The sequence below is a fragment of the Centroberyx affinis genome, unplaced genomic scaffold (genome assembly GCF_046629955.1).
Source record: "Centroberyx affinis isolate AG114_WGS23_722 - 3 ecotype Tasmania unplaced genomic scaffold, CSIRO-AGI_Caff_v1 ptg000497l_1, whole genome shotgun sequence".
NCBI classification, from domain to species: Eukaryota; Metazoa; Chordata; class Actinopteri; order Beryciformes; family Berycidae; genus Centroberyx; species Centroberyx affinis.
Window position 1 is genome coordinate 132,524 of NW_027279150.1, and position 16,816 is coordinate 149,339.

A 16,816-nucleotide genomic window follows, 5' to 3' on the forward strand; every position below is an offset into this window, starting at 1 on the left:
CCAAAGAGGGGCCGATTTGATGAATTTGTGCGATTTTTTTTTCGATTCTCCATTCATTTCAATGGGCCGAAAATCGCACGTTTTCGCACTTCGTGCGAAAACTTTACGTACAATCTCTAAGAAAAGTCATAGCACTTGATTCCCGATCAAGGCGCACGTTTTGATGTATTTTGAGAGGTGTCGCAACTACGCCCCGAGACTAGTTACATACCGAAGTTTTGCAAGGAAGAATAATAATAATATTAAGTATGAGCAATAATAAGAGTGTGCTCCTTTGCCTTGCAAAGCAGGCACACTAATAAAAATAATAAGTATGAGCAATATTAAGAGTGTGCTCCTTTGCCTTGCAAAGCAGGCACACTAACTAGAAAATTTCAGGAAATTTTGAGTGTGCCTGCTGCTTGGTGCGCATCTCCATCCCTCGCACACACACAAACACAAACAGTACGACAGTATTAAACAGTATTAACTGTCGACCTAGCCAATCACGGGCAGGTGTGACAATTTCTGCCCAGAGACCGAGTCCCTAGTTGCTATGGATACAGGCCCCCCTGTGGCGGGAAACTTTGAACTAATGTTTCATTAGCACTCACAATAAGCCAAGACTGTCCCCGAACAAATCCCTGTATCTCGAAAAGTAAAGCTTGCATCGAGAATGTTTTTTCACTTTGAGCGTCTCAAGACTTCACTGGCGACACTGATGTATGACATGTGTCTGTATGATTTTAAAAAAAGGAGCTGTGATAAAATATAAATCACCTTCTTTTCTTCTTCTCACTCTGGGTTTGAGCGGTCAAATTACATGGAAGCGGATGGGAGTGTCGGAAGGCACTCCCTGCCCTTTTGGGCGATTTATTCAAAAACCGTGGGTCCTATTTCAATGGAAGTAACATTGGGTGAGAGAGGACAAAAATGCCTACAATTTGGTGTATAAATCTTGCTTGTAGAGTGGAAGCTGTGGGACTAAGATGATAATGTTTGGAAGATTTCTGATAAAATTTGAAGGCGTGGAGCTAGAGTGTGTGACGACATCACGTGCTCTAGGTCTGAACATTCCGCGCAATACACACCCATTATAAAATCTGAAACTGTCCAAAAGTCGTATAAAACGTAATCTGCGATTGCGTAAAAACCGTAGTAGCTATTGAAAAGTGTCTTTAGACCAACAGAGTTCAAAGTCTTGTGACCCGTGTAAACTTTTAATCATGTTTCTGCGACAAAGTATGACCAAGTGGCGTGGCTCCAAAGAGGGGCCGATTTGATGAATTTGTGCGATTTTTTTTCCGATTCTCCATTCATTTCAATGGGCCGAAAATCGCACGTTTTCGCACTTCGTGCGAAAACTTTACGTACAATCTCTAAGAAAAGTCATAGCACTTGATTCCCGATCAAGGCGCACGTTTTGATGTATTTTGAGGGGTGTCGCAACTACGCCCCGAGACTAGTTACATACCGAAGTTTTGCAAGGAAGAATAATAATAACTAGAAAATTTCAGGAAATTTTGAGTGTGCCTGCTGCTTGGTGCGCATCTCCATCCCTCGCACACACACAAACACAAACAGTATGACAGTATTAAACAGTATTAAACAGTATTAACTGTCGACCTAGCCAATCACGGGCAGGTGTGACAATTTCTGCCCAGAGACCGAGTCACTAGTTGCTATGGATACAGGCCCCCCTGTGGCGGGAAACTTTGAACTAATGTTTCATTAGCACTCACAATAAGCCAAGACTGTCCCCGAACAAATCCCTGTATCTCGAAAAGTAAAGCTCGCATCGAAAATGTTTTTTCACTTTGAGCGTCCCGAGACTTCACCGGCGACACTGATGTATGACATGTGTCTGTATGATTTTAAAAAAAGGAGCTGTGATAAAATATAAATCACCTCCTTTTCTTCTTCTCACTCTGGGTTTGAGCAGTCAAATTGCATGGAAGCGGATGGGAGTGTCGGACGGCACTCCCTGCCCTTTTGGGCGATTTATTCAAAAACCGTGGGTCCTATTTCAATGGAAGTAACATTGGGTGAGAGAGGACAAAAATACCTACAATTTGGTGTATAAATCTTGCTTGTAGAGTGGAAGCTGTGGGACTAAGATGATAATGTTTGGAAGATTTCTGATCAAACTTGAAGGCGTGGAGCTAGAGTGTGTGACGACATCACGTGCTCTAGGTCTGAACATTCCGCGCAATACACACCCATTATAAAATCTGAAACTGTCCAAAAGTCGTATAAAACGTAATCTGTGATTGCGTAAAAACCGTAGTAGCTATTGAAAAGTGTCTTTAGACCAACAGAGTTCAAAGTCTTGTGACCCGTGTAAACTTTTAATCATGTTTCTGCGACAAAGTATGACCGAGTGGCGTGGCTCCAAAGAGGGGCCGATTTGATGAATTTGTGCGATTTTTTTTCCGATTCTCCATTCATTTCAATGGGCCGAAAATCGCACGTTTTCGCACTTCGTGCGAAAACTTTACGTACAATCTCTAAGAAAAGTCATAGCACTTGATTCCCGTTCAAGGCGCACGTTTTGATGTATTTTGAGGGGTGTCGCGGCTACGCTGCGAGACTAGTTACATACCGAAGTTTTGCAAGGAAGAATAATAATAATAAAAATAATAATAATAATAATAAGTATGAGCAATATTAAGAGTGTGCTCCTTTGCCTTGCAAAGCAGGCACACTAATAAAAATAATAAGTATGAGCAATATTAAGAGTGTGCTCCTTTGCCTTGCAAAGCAGGCACACTAATAACTAGAAAATTTCAGGAAATTTTGAGTGTGCCTGCTGCTTGGTGCGCATCTCCATCCCTCACACACACACAAACACAAACAGCATGACAGTATTAAACAGTATTAAACAGTAACCTAACTGTCCACCTAGCCAATCACGGGCAGGTGTGACAATTTCTGCCCAGAGACCGAGTCACTAGTTGCTATGGATACAGGCCCCCCTGTGGCGGGAAACTTTGAACTAATGTTTCATTAGCACTCACAATAAGCCAAGACTGTCCCCGAACAAATCCCTGTATCTCGAAAAGTAAAGCTCGCATCGAAAATGTTTTTTCACTTTGAGCGTCCCGAGACTTCACCGGCGACACTGATGTATGACATGTGTCTGTATGATTTAAACTAAAGGAGCTGTGATAAAATATAAATCACCTCCTTTTCTTCTTCTCACTCTGGGTTTGAGCGGTCAAATTACATTGAAGCGGATGGGAGTTTCGGACGGCACTCCCTGCCCTTTCGGGCGATTTATTCAAAAACCGTGGGTCCTATATCAATGGAAGTAACATTGGGTGAGAGAGGACAAAAATGCCTACAATTTGGTGTATAAATCTTGCTTGTAGAGTGGAAGCTGTGGGACTAAGATGATAATGTTTGGAAGATTTCTGATCAAACTTGAAGGCGTGGAGCTAGAGTGTGTGACGACATCACGTGCTCTAGGTCTGAACATTCCGCGCAATACACACCCATTATAAAATCTGAAACTGTCCAAAAGTCGTATAAAACGTAATCTGTGATTGCGTAAAAACCGTAGTAGCTATTGAAAAGTGTCTTTAGACCAACAGAGTTCAAAGTCTTGTGACCCGTGTAAACTTTTAATCATGTTTCTGCGACAAAGTATGACCGAGTGGCGTGGCTCCAAAGAGGGGCCGATTTGATGAATTTGTGCGATTTTTTTTCCGATTCTCCATTCATTTCAATGGGCCGAAAATCGCACGTTTTCGCACTTCGTGCGAAAACTTTACGTACAATCTCTAAGAAAAGTCATAGCACTTGATTCCCGTTCAAGGCGCACGTTTTGATGTATTTTGAGGGGTGTCGCGGCTACGCTGCGAGACTAGTTACATACCGAAGTTTTGCAAGGAAGAATAATAATATTAAGTATGAGCAATAATATAAGTGTGCTCCTTTGCCTTGCAAAGCAGGCACACTAATTAGCCAGTCATAAAAAATTCTGTCTGCATACAAATCGGCCAACCACTAATTCCCCATCATTTGCTCCCTATTTTCCCTCTCACACGTTTTCAGACAACAAAGGACAGCCTCGCTGGGTGGATTTTTTTTTTCCTTTCCCCCTCCAGTCGGCCGCAGGCCTCGTAAATGGCTCCAGACGTGAGGGCTCTGTCCACCATCTGACAATGATTAGGACGTGGCCTTGGAGTACGCTGGATACAAGTAGAGCCTGCACACTCAATTGCTGCAACACACCTTTATACGCAGCAAAAGTCAACACGCCACCCACACGTTTCTAAATTCAGTTCGGAGACACCCATCAGCACTGAAGTTATGAATGGCGTTCTACTGTACAAGCCATCGAAATGTGAAATCCTGATCAGATTTCTCTCATTTTCTTGTTTGTGAGAAGCGGCGACATAAAGCATGGGGCATGCCTTCAAAGTAGAAAAAAGATAAAGAAATGCAAAAACTGTACTTGAAAAATCTAAAATCTCTATCCCATCAGTTCAACATGAAAGTTTGTGTCATGACATGGGATTCCAAAACATGTCAGGTTGTTCTTACCTGAACAGCTGATGCAAATTGTGGCTCTGAAAATGTACTAATTGGAGCAAAACATGTTCTTTACAATATGGAAATGCGTCATATCTCACGGGTCTTGAAAGTTGACTGAAGCAATTACAAGTTTTGTACAGTCTTGCAGAGTGAAAGTCTTGTGGGCCGAGTATTTTTGGGCGTCATATACTCTAGCGCTCTTTCTCTCATGCACATACACACACACATGCACACAAACATACCATGTATATCTTTCTTTCTTTCTTTCTCTCATACACACACACACAGTCCCATACACTAAATCACTCTCTCTCTATTTCTCTCTCCCTCTCCTCCACCCAGACATCTGATAGTGATTATAGCACAGCCTCAGAAACACAACTCACTTCACTCTCCGCTATTAAGCGACTTGGTACCACTGACATAATTTGTTCATCTACACACAGAATTTAACTTCCTTGGCCTCTCACACACACACACACGCACACGCACACGCACACGCACAGACACAGACACACACACACCCCTCAATCACCCCACCTTATACACTCCCTCCCTCCCTCCTCCCACCCTTATGCCCCCATTTCGGGCAGGACCCTCATCCTGTCTACCCCCTCCTCCCCTCCCTCCTCCCCTCCCTCCCTCCATCTCCAGTCCCCTGGAACAGAACAGTCACGGCTGTGTGCACCGTTGATTAGCTAGAACCTGAACCCAGGGGCAACACTGGAAAGCTCAGTGTTCTTTATTGTGTTTCCTTTTTCCAAGAAAGGGGAGTCTCCGACAACTAGGCTTTCTCTGTCTTATTACCTTATCTTGACTGAATTTAACCCCAACCTTGAAGCAACTTTCATCTTTCCTTAAGTACCTTTTCTCATTGGCTGTCTGCTGGGAGAAGACTCTGTGACTGAAGGATGGGGTATGGAAAGTGGTTGGAAGAGAAGAGAAGAGAAGAGAAGAGAAGAGAAGAGAAGAGAAGAGAAGAGAAGAAAAGAAAAGAGAAGAAAAGAGAAGAAAAGAGAAGACTGAAGAGAAGAGAAGAAGATTGAAGATAAGAGAAGAGAAGAGAAGAGAAGAAGATTGAAGAGAAGAGAAGAGAAGAAGATTGAAGATAAGAGAAGAGAAGAGAAGAGAAGAAGATTGAAGAGAAGAGAAGAGGATTGAAGAGAAGATTGAAGAGAAGTGAAGAGAAGAGAAGAAGATTGAAGATAAGAGAAAAGAAGAGGATTGAAGAGAAAAGAAGAGAAGAGGATTGAAGAGAAAAGAAGAGAAGAGAAGAGAAGAGAAGAAGAGGACCGAAGAGAAGAGAAGAGAAGAGAAGAGAAGAGAAGAGAAGAGAAGAGAAGAATTTGGATGCAGCTGGCAAGATGCGAGTATTGGAGGAGCATGTGTGGAAGTGTATGGTGGTCTGGGAATGTAAGTGTGGTGTGTGATGTGGTGACTTGTATGCGGCAATGGGCATGCAGGCAAGCATGTGTGTATGCGTGTGTGTGTGTGTGTGCACGTGTGTGTGTGTGCATTAAGTTATTTGTTATGGCTAATTCCTTAATCCAGCAACATGTGCCTCAAACCTGCAACAGATGCCTTTGAGGAGGATTCAAACACAAAATCACACACATGCAAAGGCAAACACACCGGATTTTTATCATTACTATTAATCCTCTTATATCCGTATATCGTATTCCTTTTGCTCTGGGCTAGTGGAATGTTAAAGAAGACAGATACACACTGAGTTTTCAAACAAACACACTGATCCCTGTCTGCCTCGGTTCTGATATAGCTAAGCTGGCTGGCAGCTTCACAGTGACTCATACTATTAGCTATAGTACATATCCTCTATCACGCATCCACCCTGAATGTATTTTCTGTTACTGTTACTGGTAGTCATTGCAGCCTTTTCTTTCACAAATGCTGCAAAGTAGAAATGAATAAACATAACACACTACAAATCTAGCGCCTATCACAACAAGTGTTCACCATATTAACCATTCTCAATGCTGAGAAGAGAACAAAATGAGTTTCCAAATTTCAAATAATTAATTTCAGGGGCAGAGAAATAATACAACAGTCATGTACATATCATCACTGTTGGGTGAAAACATTGTCCAAAAGGGCAACTTTTCACTAAGTATGAAAAATAGCCATTTTTGACGTTATCCGATAGGGTTTTTCAAGGGTTTCCTAAGCCAAATGTAGAATTCCCTCAACCCATAGAGGAGCATATAATCCTTCAACTGAAGTCAAAACATGACAATCACCAAAATTGCAAGGTTTTCACATGACAGCAGCGATTTGCGGTCAAATGTGGGACTTCTGTGATGTCTGTAATAAGGGCTTTCATAACATCACGCTCTCTTGTGTCATATATACTTCAGCGCCAAGGTTTTCTTCAATGTACAGGATCAAATTAGATATAGACAGATGCACTGAAGGTGACACAAGCTGCATCATCCCTACTATCCCTAACTACTGTACATCAAATTACCCACATCTTTATCACATTTTCTTTATCTCATTTTACAACATATATATATAGAACATAGGACATACTTTAAATAGAACTAGTTAAGTGTTCCCTTAAAATTTGATAGTTTAATGTCTTCAAACTTAAAGCTTATCCCATTAAGGGTTTATAAATAGATTTGTAAGCACAGAAGTTGCAGAACTTCTTTTGTACTTTGTTATTACAGGTTATGAGGTGACTTGTAGTGATGGTGATGTGAATGTTAGTGTTTGCATGTTAGAAAGCTGCCTTGGAGGAGGTTAAGTGGCACATAGCACCTGCCTGTAACATTTTAAGTTTGAATTTAGCTCACAAGCTTTATCTCATGTCAGCCTTGTTCTCTCCTCTCTCATGCCACTCTACAAAGCTGAGTAGCTATGCCGTAAAATAACTGTTAAAAAAGAGGGTCAGCTAAACGCCTGAAAACATAAAGCCTTGTTGCATCCCCCTAGGAGTGGTAGGGTGGGTGAGGGGATGATTTTTTTGTTTTTTTTGTACAGGAAGCAGAGTGGACAAGGTTCAGGGGTTTCGGCTTGTAAAAACACTGCTCCGAGCATATCACATTGAATATAAAACTGGTTAGCATGTGGTGTGTGTGTGTGTGTGTGTGTGTGTGTGTGAGTGTGTGTGTGCGTGTGTGTGTGTGTCTGTATGTGAACCCAGAGATGCCGCCGGTAGCGCATTCATGTGTTACAGGTTAAGCAAGTGTGCCTGTTTGCGTGCACGAGCATATGTGCATGCAAGTGTGTGTGTGTGTGTGTGTGTGTGTGTGTGTGTGTGAGCACAAAGAAAGTCTCAGGAAAGATGAACAAATCTTAAATGAGAGTAAAAGCGTTGGTGTCACAGAAAAAATATATCTTTTATCAGCTATTTATCCACTCAGGGGACAAAAAATATTCCTACTGTTCCTCCACAACAATATGTAAATGGCCTTTGACCTCTTAATGAGTGACATCACTTCCTGTGTGAGGTCATGGTGTGATGGTAATACAGCACTGTGTGTGTGTGTGTGTGTGTGTGTGTGTTTGTGATGCTGAAATGATATGTAGTCATCTGCTTGATGGTGTTTGGTTGAGACTCTACAGGAGCCTGTTAGGGACATCTGGTCTGTCTCTGTCTCTGTTTCTCTGAATTTCTTTCTCTTTGTCTCCCTGCATCTCTCCGTCTCTCTGATCTGGGCAGAGCTGTTTCAGTGTTGGGCATCTGGTCAGTGCTGAATATCATCTAATTAAATCTGGCCCACAACAGCCCTCCTGCTAGAGTCCTGTCTGGCATGATGTGATCCATAACATTTGTAAAACTCATCTTTCTTAATCTATCTCTCCTTGCACTATCTCCCTCTCGATCTGTTTCCTCTTACTTGTTCCCTCTCGATTAATATAAAGAAAAAAGACATGCTAGTTAATCAATATTAGATTCACTTATAGTTTAAGGTGGTCGATACTCAATGCTTGTGTCATTTGTGGCCTTCCTCCTAATCTCTCCAACTCATCTGTTCTCCGTTTCTTTTCTCTCTCACTGACTTTTGGCCTCTCTCTACCTTTCTCCTCCTCAGTGATTCAGCTTTTGTTTATCTCCTCACTCCTTCCCTCCACTTCACCCTCACCCTCCATTGATCATCCTTGAATTATACAGGCCACGGAGTGAAACTCACTGGCAGATGTCAATGGCAAACTTCTAGACAACAGATAAACTCAGAATGTGGCCATCAGTAAGCTGATCCGATAAGCACACAGTGTTGCACAGTACACAACACAAAGACTCCCAGAGGCCTGCTTCACACTGTAATTGCCTTGTAAGCTGGAAATGTATAAATCCATCGGGCATGTAAGTGAAGAATCAGGCCCCCGAGAGATTTGATTTCGCATGCATCAGATTCAATATCTCAGGGGCAAGATTCAATTTGGTATCAATCGGATTTTATTTCTCAGGAATAATGACTTTGTAAAACACATTGACGAGCCTATCATGAATTTATGTCTCATGGGAAGGTGGCGCCTGCACTGGCAACATGGACACAGTTTGTTTGACGTTGACTGGTGTGACAAGAAACCAGTACATCAGTAGGTTAATGGAGGCGCTTTTCTGAGAAACCCATTGCCATACGCTGTATGAGTCAGGTATCAAGCCAGTAAGCATTAAGCCGTATTAAAACTAGGCTTGGGCCGGTATTCGATAATATCGAGTCGTAATATGTTGGTGGGACAGCATTGAGATCTTAAATTTTGGATATCGCCCAAGCCTAATTACAACTCTAACCTTGGGGACAAGATTTGAGTTTAAGAGGTAGAGAGAGAGAGAGAGAGAGAAGCAGATAGAGAAGTCCAGATAAGACCTTGAACTCAGTTACATTTACCTAATCTACCTGGTACACTTACTGGCTGGTTTGGTCAAATAAAATGCACGGCACATTGGGGTAGAGTGTGTCACACATACACATAACTGGTTAGATTTTTAGGTTATTTTGCTGTTGACATGTTGAGATAGGCAGCACAACACAAAACAGCTGATGATTTATAGTGCTGCAATTTTATGCAGTCCATCTCTTAAAACAGGAAGTCAGGGTTTTCCATCACTCAGTCTGACCTTTAACCTCACAGACATTCTTGGCAAATTAATAACTGGTAAGGCCGCAGCTTGAAGTAATTTCTGTCTCTCCCTCTCTCTCCCTCTCTCTCTCTCTCGCGCTCTCCCTTTCTCCACACACTGGGGTAAGCTGGGCAGCAGTATCAAGGATGACACAGCCTGGGTTACCCGGTCTTTCCACATTTTATTAAAACTCCAAACGAAGAGGGATCGCCAGGCAACCCCGTTCTGCAGGCGTAATAAAAGCTTGGAGCAGTGAGGGTATGTCTAGACCAGGCCTAGAGGCAGAGGCGGAGGCTCTTCCCGATTCGTAACGATGACACTTCCTCTCAGGCCCCGAGGAAGCGAATGTTTCTCCCGCCATTGATGGAGTGGCACCTCAAAGGAGGCACCGTGAAAATGGGGGGTCTTGGGTTCGGAGGGTAGGAGGGGATGAAATTGGCCCAAAGTGGATCCAGATGATAATCTTTCTCTCCTCAGTCCTCGCTTTTCTCTCATTCCCCCCTCTCATCTCTCCATCATTTCTCTTTTTTTTTTTTTTTGTCTTTCTGAGTGAGCTAGAGGCCCGGTGATTACTCTGGTGTAGAATGAGCCAAACCAAACACAAGTGACTGGCTAGAGATTTGGTTCTGTGATCGACAAAATAAAGAACAGCCCGTCAGTTCAAAGCAAAACCGTATGCGAGCAAAAGCCTCCTCATGGCTCAACCTGTTAATGCTTGTGATCAGAGTCTCCCGCCTTTTATATGAACACTCTGAATTGTTCTCTATTTATTTAGTCATTAGAAAATATAAATTGTGATATGGAGCATGACTGAATGACCACCAAAAGAGAGCACGAGACAGGAGAAAATAATGACAGACTTGATGAATTCAAGCATATTGCTCATATGCTGTAAACGGTGCTGATGCCAAGAGTCTGTCTCTTGAGGGTCTGACTAAAAAAGAAAAAAATGGTAAGAAAAGAGAGGAGAGAGGAGTGGCTGAGCTGTGTGACCTGTGTGAATTAGAGAGCAGTGGGAGAGACGAGCCAAATCATGAGATCAGAAGCTGGCTGGTAATATGTTTAAATATCCACCCTGTGGGACACAGGCCTAAACTGATTCTGTAGGCTATTAGATGGGCTAATAAATCAGAATTTAGACTGCTGTGAGGCTACCAACCTACACGCCCTCAGTGCATTATTTTGGCCAATAGTTCTACTGTATAGCTTCCAAGCTCTTCACAGTAATTTCGGGACACATTCTAATTATCCAGAGATCTACCTTTGGTATCCTGGAGCTGTCTTCAAAAAACAGAGGACTGGAACATTTCACGTATTGTTTAAAAAGGTACTAATGCCACCTCTTTATCGCATGATTCAAAGGGGAAAATAGAGGGGAGGGAGTGGCTGAACTGTGCGACCTGTGTGAATTATAGAGCACCGGGAGAGAATAACTCCATCATGAGATCAGGAGCCGTCTGTGTGTTTAAATGTCCGGCCTGAGGGGAAGAAGGGGAGTTGTGGTGCTGAAGATCGGGATGAGGAGATTGTATGACTAGAGGAACTGGCTCTGCAAGGATAGGACTGATAAACACAAACATGCATATGCTTGTGCGCCACACAAATAGGTGCACATGTCTTGTATAAATGCATACACATACACACACACACACACACACACACACACTGACAAATAATAACTATCATAAAGAGAGATACATTTCTGACTCACAGATCTATTTTTCTCCCTCTCTAATGCATACATGCATGCAAATTCATCTCTCATTCACAGACACACACATCACAAGACATGCACACGCTTCGCTGCCTACGCACACACACACACACACACACACACACACACACACACACACACATCTACAAACACACACACGTTGACACATAACTTAACATGCAGACACATCTTTCTCTTACTATTGGACACAGACACCTTTTTTTTCTCATCTCACTCTCCAATACATACACACAAAGACATTTCACATGCATGCATACATACTGTAAGCACTCTTTGTCTGTCTCACACACACACACACACACACACACACACACACACACACATACACGCACACACCTCAGGGTAGAGCCTGCTGTGTGCTGGCTATGCTTCTATCAGTGTCTTCCTCATCAGTCATCTACAACAGCTGCAATCGACCCAATAGGCAAATTTCCTGCCAGATCCTATCTGGTCTCCACAGATCCTGCCCCGCACTAACATACCACGTATTTTAACTAGAGGGGTTTTGAAACACATTCAGGCGTGCCACTTGAGAAATTAAGAACAAACACACAGAGTGATCAGAAGTTGACGTACTCACCATGCCAAGTGCTCACTTGGAAATATAGAACAACATCAGATCTGGTTTGTCAGGTGATGACAAAGACCATGATATATGATGATATATGATATATGATATAACAGCTATATATTGTGAAGGAGATGTTAATACTGGGTCACTACCTTGCAATATGTTCATTGATAATTGTAAGTACACTAGAGGAGTAACTTGAAACTGCTTTAAACACGAAAACGATCGTATGCAGCAAGGAATCCCTAAATCCATAAACTCTAAACTTTACTAACAACATTAAAAAGAGAAACATGGGAGTAGAAGGGATGAGTTTTTTCTTCAATACCTATTCACTCACTGCATCTATGTGACGTGCGGTAATAGCGTGTGTTTGAGCCTTGAACCCTATGTGTGTGTGTGTGTGTGTGTGTGTGTATGCGTGCGTGCACATGTGTTTGTGTGTAGATATCAAAGCAGCAAGGCAATAGATCATAATTTCCCTCTGAAAAGTCTGGTGTCAAAATTCTAAGTCATCCCAGCTTCGAAGGAAAACAAAGGGAGAAGCGATGGGAGCCATGTGTGTGAAGACGTATATCACACACAGACACACACACACACACACCGTTTGTTATCATGCCCATTATTTGATTAGCACTTCTTATCACATCTTCTAATGCAGTGTCCGACTGTAGAACATGTAAACTGTAATTCATTTCAAATCAAAACCTCAGATTCAGCTGAGCACCAAAAATAATAGTGAAAAAGTAAACATTTTCATGTAAAGCAACATAGGAAAGTGGCTGTATTTATAGTAAGATATTCTTGGGTGTTTTGAGTTTCAGATGGCTGATCCAGCCTTGTATTGAGATGCTGTTAACCTGGGGGCATTGAGAGATTAGGAGGGATGGCATCGCCTTAGGGAAAATGTGAGGGAGGAAAATAACAATTCACCTGTCCACAATCCCCCTGGTAAATCTGAACAAATCTACCATGACTACTGCTGTTAGCCATGTGTGAGCCAGAAAGCCTGTCTGGCAGGCAGACAGAGACAGCAGCTCCCACACTGTGATAGTGACGATGATCTTGACTGCTGCTGAAAATCTGCTCATAAGAAAATAAGCAGAGGTGGAACTTAGAGTCCCTCCAGTGAACAATGTGAAACTGTTCAAACATGGCTCAGAAGAAAAGGAACAACTAATGCTTGCAATTTAAAAAAAAACGCCGTTGTGCGTTCCCTCTGCCACTTCCCCTCTGGCTACATACTGCAGGTGAACCTGATTTTGACAGAGACTGGAGGAGACACTCATATCACCTTTTGAGATTAATCCTTTCCAGAGGGGATTAAAAGTCTGAATGGACTGAATGGAAATCCAGTTCATCTGCACCATTGGCTGCCATGTTTATACCCTGTTTCTTCAACCCTGGTTAAATTCTGCCAAGGAAGGTACAATTTTGTCCTAGCCTAGTTCGAAAAAGCACACAGGCTAGTGGGCTGCTAGAAAGAAAGACATACCGTATACCATAATTATGAAAACTATCAAGTTTGTCACCTGAACAGTTATTTGAAGGAAGACCAAATATCTTTCAATGTGCATGGAGTTTATCCCAATGGGGACGCTTTTTAACATTGGTTTGACATGGAGAAAAACAACCTCAATTCCTGGGTCAATTAGGGTTGAAAAAACAATAAACAAGGATACGTGCCTCAAGTACAAAACTTGAGTTAGTGTTGAATACCTGGGTGGGTCCCAGCTATACGGCCTGGTAAAAATTAATAGCTTTGTACAAGGTTCCCACACTCCTTTGGACATTAAATTCAAGGACTTTTTAATGATTCCAAGGCCGTGTTTGGTGAAATCCAAGGACTCAAAGTTTTGGGGTAAGACATTGGTTAAAATTAGGCATCATAGAGGCTTCATTTTTTACTGAAGATCTTGTCAAGAAATCCTGGTCAAATCCTTTGTTTTAAAACTGCTGCTGTATCAATGCAAATATCCATCACACGTTTTCCTCAGGATCGAAAGTGTTGATGCTAGAACGGAGAGAGGTCCAGGGAGCTGAGGTGTATCGATGAATTTGGGTGCTATATTTGAATTAAACAATCAAGGACATCTCTTAATTTTCAAAAACCTTTAAGGCCTCATTTTATTTTTCTCAAATACACAAACTTTCATGGATTTTCAAGGCCCGTTCAACCCTGCTTTTAAGTGTCACTGAGAGTTTCAGTATTCAAGTAAAGTGTGATTAATAGAATGCTGGAAAAACTTCTATCAATCACACACTGACACTGTAATGAGAAAGAGAGTGAGATCTTTGAGAAGAAATCAGCCCTCAGGCTCGAGGCTGTATATCTTTGAGTGTTATCAGCTCAATCTCTGAGCTGAGGAAATTGGACATTAGAGAACGGCAACAGTGGCAAACTCTGCTCAAGTTCACAGGAACAAATTGTTTTCATCATATTCTCTCTCTATCATATAATCTTTCTCCTTGTCTCATTCTCGCCATCTTTTAATCCATCTCTCTGCATACGTTTACACGCACACAATAATCTGGTGACTGAATGATCAGATTAAGGTGACTGTTCCAGTGAAGTGTTTACATTGTTCCAAGTAACGCACCTTCCTCCCCTCTGATCAGTGGAGAAGGATGAGATGGAATAAGATCTGGCCAGCAGCCTTCATGATGTCAGAAGACAAATGTCAGAACATATCACAATCATACAGCTAAACACCTTTTCAATGTTTCACCTTTTTGGTGCTTGTGCACATCTGAAAAGATGAGGATGTTCACTACATTCATTTGGTTAAGCATGAAAAGGGTTTTGTAGTTTTTCTAAAAATGCTGCCACCACCACTCTGCCCTTTGTCATTTGTGTAAATAAACACTGCCGTTGCATCCAAATCAACTTCCTCTGTGACATTTTTGACATATGTACACATTTAAAAAAATGAACTAAGACTGAGGTGCTTACATAGCCAAATCAATCTAAAGATGGAGTAGAAATCTGGGTGTGTTAACTAGGTTAAGCTCACACCGATCATGACCTTACTCTAATGAAGATAACCAGACTTAAGGGCCACACTGTGAAATTTCCTTAGCCTTCTTTCATTTGAATGGAACAGCATGCGATCAGAGTTTGCTTCCAGTTGTGAAGCTACTTTGCCTTGTTCGCTTGGCACAGAGCTCAAATTTGTTCAACTTTGCAAATTCACATCACTCGCCGATGCTCAACCAAAATGAAAGGAGTGGGTGGGATTTACCCCCTTTGGTCAACATGGAGGAATCTTATTTTAGCAGCATGATAGCCAAAGATTTTTTGCGGGTTGTGACTCAAGTTCAACATGGCTAGCTAGCAATGAACACAAGTCAATACTACCTCTACTGGCCAGTCCACTCTAAAGTCCGCCACTAGCACAACGCAGGCATAAATCACAATAATTTCCAGTTTTGCCACAGCAATAGATTTCACTTGTCCAATCCCGGTGTGGCTCAAAAGGCTTTTACATGACATTTGTCACAGCCTGAGTATTGCTTTAATCAGGTTAAGATTGGGTCATTACTGCGCATGTAAACACACCCTTTGACTGATTTCTCTCTATACTTCTCCTTCTGTTCCACTCCTCCTCTGCCTCTTTGTAGATGGACAGAAATTGAGTTTGTTTTTAGTAGATTTGCTATTCTTGGCTTGTAGCTTTGTGTTACACTCCTTCAATGTGATCTGAATTTCAGTAGTCACACAAAATCATCACAAGGTGTCTGATAACGTTAAGTGTCTCTACTGCTCTTTTCACTCACTCACTCACACACACACACACACACACACAAAAGTGAGAGAAGTGTTCTGTTTACAGCTGCTATCCTAAACTCAATTACACAGGCAATTGAGAATGTGGCTGTTTCACAGATTTGTGTGATGTATATTCCTGACCTAAATAAGATTGCTGTTCCAAGTAGGGCCTCAGCTATATCCAGAAAGACAACTGCGTGCACTTACTAGATTGACAGACAAGGAAGAATGTACACACACACACGCACGCACACACACACACACACACACACACACACACACACACACATACACACACACACACACATCTGGTCCTCTGCTTCTCTCATTCATATTTGCTGAGTGTTTTCCTGCGCGGTCCCCTGGTGATACTGCCCCCGAACAGCTCAGATGAGGTGAGGTAAGATTTGGAGCTACAGTATTATGCCATCTGGATATACATACTCACATGCTTGCTCATAGGCACGCATGAACGCACGCACACACACACACACACACACACACACACACACACACACAGATATACTCTTGTCATAACACACACTGACAAACACCTGGACCTAGTTACTGGACTCAGAGGGGGAGTCGAATAGTGTGTGCGTGCATGTGTGTGTGTGTGTGTGTGTGTGTATTAGTGGGGTGTATGTGGTATATAGTGTGCTGGAGGCTGTAGTGAGGTTGATTTAAATTCTTTTTTTTTCTTCCACTTTTTGAGCCCCCGAAGAAACAGGCTCAGTTCACCTAGTCTCAATAATCAAGGTAGGAATTCGCTACTGCGTACGCCCACTTCTCAGTGGCAGAGAGGTTCTTCAGCTTTTCAGCCCAAGACGCAAACTGAGTAAACTTAGTCTCACAGCTAGGTTCGGTAAAAGATACAGAAAATACAGCAGAAACAGGTTTGCAAACCATTAAATGTGCTGATCTATAGACAAAAGCTGGTCTACATACAGTAATTCAGCTGGAAATGCTCTTCATAAGGATTTTCTCATGAATATATCACTGTGAAATGAGTTGACACATTCATTATATATTTTGTTTTGAAGGCTTTGTGATTGTCTTGATGTATATGAATGAATTGTGTTTGATTTAGCTACTTAGATTTTTGTCTTTACCTCTATGTGTTGCTGTCATTTG